Below are 4,631 nucleotides of genomic sequence, written 5' to 3' on the forward strand. Positions count from 1 at the left end.
AAGAGTTTTGATCTTGAATTGTACAATTAGGCTAAGTGTAGTCTAATTGGGTTAGGAGCTATTGAGTCCTAGCTTTGTGTTTAAAAAAATCATGCTAGCACATAGTTAAACCCATTTTCTCTTTAATTTTGGATCTTATTAGATAGGATTTAATCAATTTGGTGCAAGCTCCAATTGGTTCTAAATGTTGGTTCACCCAAGTTCGAACTTGACCTAATTAGGTTAGGTTTATGGGGGCGCCAAATATTGGTGCCACCCAATGTTGTTCGGCCAAGTGATGGGGCGTACCCACATGGATTGGATCCATGTGTGTGTCGCCCAAATCAGAAAAAGGAAGAAAGAGAGGTATAAGCCTCATCCACTAGTGGATGAGGATAAGAGATTTGATCTCCTTTGAATTCAATTTCAGATTTAAATTTAACTTCGAATTTAAACCCTTTGAATTCGAATCAAAGGTGGATTCGAATGAGATGACAACAATCTTATCCTATCTCCATACCAATCTGAATTTCTCGTTGGTTTTGTGTGATAAAAGAAGAGAGAAATCATATTGGGGCGGACCTAAGAGAGTTCTTCTATTTTAAAGCATCTAATATGATCAGATTCCTATAAAAAGAGATTTTTTTTTTGACCGACCTACATGGTTACAGTACATAGATCATTTCCCATGCCTCCTTTCCTCCTTCCACACCTCCTCCATCTTCTATCTCTGATTTCTATCCTTCTTCCACATCCAAGGGTGTTGGACGAGCTATCTGGTGGGTTCAAGGCATCGAACACCGTCAGTTCTACGTGAAGAGTCGAAAAGGCTGCGATCAGGGATTGATTAGAGTCCTGTCGGAGATCAGATTTGAATTTGATCAAGGAGCTTGCAATTCTGTCAAGAGTAGACGGATTGGTCGAGGAGAAGGCATCCTAGATCGAGCCCGAGTGGATACCTATAGAGGTCGGATACGTGCGTGGCTCCACAGCGAACCTCGGAGATCAACGGATCATCAATTATGGAGATTGCTACCCGCGCACAGTGATGAGATCACTTCTTATCTCTTATGCATGCTAATTTTTATTATTTAATATATTATTTATTATGATTTTATTTGATTTGGATCTAAATCTCGCGTGCAGGATCGGATAAAATAAAAAAAATTTTGAATTCCGTTGCATCTGATCCGAACCGATCCGATGCACTACCTGATCCTCCAGCAACTTTGTTCAAAAAAACAACAAATTCATGAGCAGATCTAAAAGAAGCTGCATTGTTGATGATGATTCTCTCTGATCCAATGGTTAAGGATAATAAGTTCTACCAAGAAATTGAACACCTAGCACCGCATAATCTACTAAAAGAGCTGGCATTTTGTATGATGCACAGGAGTTACTTAGAACTGCACCAATAGAAGAACTATATCTTAAAAGAGGCTTCAGCTTTTCAGTCTTAAAGAAAAGATAAGTGCTGATATTTATGCCCTGGCTAGATGATAGATGATTTGCAGAGATGAGAGCTGATCAAAATTGGTTATGAGAGAGCAAGCAGAGATTAGTTATGTCGAGGTAAAGATTTAGTGGGATAAAGATCACAAGAATGTTGGCAGTAATCTCAGTCATTACATTATGGAATTAAAGCAGCAGAAGCAGAACTGCAGCTGTAGGGACATGAGCAGTGGAAGCTGAAAAAAGATGATCTAATAAATTACTACAACTGGGTCAACATAAATTCTGTGGCAGTGAGAAGTGGGTCCGCAAACCAACATACTTGACACAAAATAAGTAGGGAGATTCTGAAGAGAAGGTGAAAATGAAACAGCTAAAATAACAGCACTGAATTTATGATTTGATAATAAAAATAGCTTAGAGATGCACCAATCTTCCTCTTGTGCAGTTGTTGTAACTTCCATCTTGTTAGATTTGCCAAATTTGAACAAAAGAAACTGTTGGTGCACCAATCTTCCTCCGACGCTCAAGTCAGTTCTCTGCCTCAACAAAAATGGAGTGCTCGAACGGAGAATTTAGCAGAGTTTTGAGATAAGAAAAATGAGCTTAAAGAATAACGTATCTGAGTCCCCCTTTTATAGGCGGAGGGGGCAACGGATTGATGGCGACACCTGTAACCATCTGGTAGTGGGCCGCCCGTGGTCAGGAGAATTTATTGCGAGAGGTAGTGGAGCGGAATCGTGGCCATCACCGCAGCTCGCCACGTGGAATCAGTTGCAGGGAGTGGAGCAGCGCCCGTTGTCGTGACTTGCCAGCGGATGGGAGAATCGCCCGGTATCCGTCGCAAGAGGTGGAGCAGGTTCGTGGCCGTTATCGTGGCCTGCCAGGGGGTAGTGGAGCTGTGTGGAATCCGCCACAGGAAGTGGGGCAGGGCGGCGACGGTTACTGCGGCTTGTCAGGGAATGATGGAGCTGCGCGGAATCCGTCACAAGAAGTGGAGCAGGGTCGTGGCCGTTTTGGTGGCCTGTCAGGGGGTAGTGGAGCTGTGCGGAATCTGCCACAGGAAGTGGGGCAGGGCGGTGACGGTTACTGCGGCTTGTCAGGGAATGATGGAGCTGCGCGGAATCCGTCACAGGAAGTGGAGCAGGGTCGTGGCCGTTTTGGTGGCCTGCCAGGGGGCGCGGATCTGTTGATTGAAGCTCGGCGACGGTCGGAGCCCGGCCTCTGTAGAGGTCCGAGAGAGGTCCTCCTGGCGGCCGGGGTCGTGGGCGGAGTCTGACCTCCGTGGGAGCCCGGGCGGAGCCGTGCTGCAGGGGATGTCGGAGGTGGAGCCCGGCTCCCGTAGGAGTCCAGGCGGAGCTATGCTGCAGCTGATGTTGGAGGCGGAGCCCAGCTCCCGTAGGAGTCCGGGCGGAGCTGCTCTGTAGCTGATGTCGGAGGCGGAGCCCGGCTCCCGTAGGAGTCCGGGCGGAACCCGGCTCCCGTAGGAGTCCGGGCGGAGTCCTCTGCAATCAAAGTTAGAGGTGAAGTCCGGCTCCCGTAGGAGTCCGGACGGAGCTTACCAGCAGTCAAAGTTAGAGGTGAAGTCCGGCTCCCGTAGGAGTCCGGACGGAGCTTACCAGCAGTTGATACTAAGAGCGGAGCCTGGCTCCCGTAGGAGTCCGGGCGGAGCTGTGCTGCAGTCGATGTCGGAGGCGGAGCCCGACTCCCGTAGGAGTACGGGCGGAGCTGCTCTGTAGTCGATGTCGGGGGCGGAGCCCGGCTCCCGTAGGAGTCCGGGCGGAACTGCTCTGTAGTTGATGTCGGAGGCGGAGCCCGGCTCCCGTAGGAGTCCGGGCGGAGCTGCTCTGTAGCTAATGTCGGAGGCGGAGCCCGGCTCCCGTAGGAGTCCGGGCGGAGCCCTCTCGGAGCTGAAGTTGCGGGCGGAACCCGGCTCCCGTAGGAGTCCGGGCGGAGTCCTCTGCAATCAAAGTTAGAGGTGAAGTCCGGCTCCCGTAGGAGTCCGGACGGAGCTTACCAGCAGTTGATACTGAGAGCGGAGCCTGGCTCCCGTAGGAGTCCGGGCGGAGCTGTGCTGCAGTCGATGTCGGAGGCGGAGCCCGGCTCCCGTAGGAGTCCGGGCGGAGCTGTGCTGAAGTCGATGTCGGAGGCGGAGCCCGGCTCCCGTAGGAGTCCGGGCGGAGCTGCTCTGTAGTCGATGTCGGAGGCGGAGCCCGGCTCCCGTAGGAGTCCGGGCGGAGCTGCTCTGTAGTTGATGTCGGAGGCAGAGCCCGGCTCCCGTAGGAGTCCGGGCGGAGCTGCTCTGTAGCTGATGTCGGAGGCGGAGCCCGACTCCCGTAGGAGTCCGGGCGGAGCCCTCTCGGAGCTGAAGTTGCGGGCGGAACCCGACTCCCGTAGGAGTCTGGGTGGAGTCCTCTGCAATCAAAGTTAGAGGTGAAGTCCGGCTCCCGTAGGAGTCCGGACGGAGCTTACCAGCAGTTGATACTGAGAGCGGAGCCTGGCTCCCGTAGGAGTCCGGGCGGAGCTGTGCTGCAGTCGATGTCGGAGGCGGAGCCCGGCTCCCGTAGGAGTCCGGGCGGAGCTGTGTTGCAGTCGATGTCGGAGGCGGAGCCCGGCTCCCGTAGGAGTCTGGGCGGAGCTGCTCTGTAGTCGATGTCGGAGGCGGAGCCCGGCTCCCGTAGGAATCCGGGCAGAGCTGCTCTGCAGTCGATGTTGGAGGCGGAGCCCGGCTCCCGTAGGAGTCCGGGCGGAGCTGTTCTGGTGTCGCGGCGGAGCCCGGCTCCCGTAGGAGTCCGGACGGAGCTGCTCTGTAGTTGATGTTGGAGGCGGAGCCCGGCTCCCGTAGGAGTTCGGGCGGAGCTGTTCTGGTGTCGCGGCGGAGCCCGGCTCCCGTAGGAGTCCGGGCGGAGCTGTTCTGATGCCGATTCCGTCGAGAGTTTCGGCTGTGGGTATTTTATACCCAACACCAGTCTCCCTACTTCCGAGTTTGAATTTCAAGCGAAGGAAGTACACAGAGAGAGAGATGGGTACAGCCGGAACCGTCCCTTCGAATCCTGCGCACTGCCGCCTCCAGATATTTTGACATTAAATGAGCACGTGCCGGAGTCTTTTCGAATTGGAGCGGTACGAGGGGACGCTTCGAAAATCCCGTAGGTACACTGACCTAGGTACGGCGCAATTATGATCCTGCCAACCGTCAG

This window comes from Elaeis guineensis, chromosome 6 (assembly GCF_000442705.2).
Source record: "Elaeis guineensis isolate ETL-2024a chromosome 6, EG11, whole genome shotgun sequence".
In the NCBI taxonomy this organism is placed as follows: Eukaryota; Viridiplantae; Streptophyta; class Magnoliopsida; order Arecales; family Arecaceae; genus Elaeis; species Elaeis guineensis.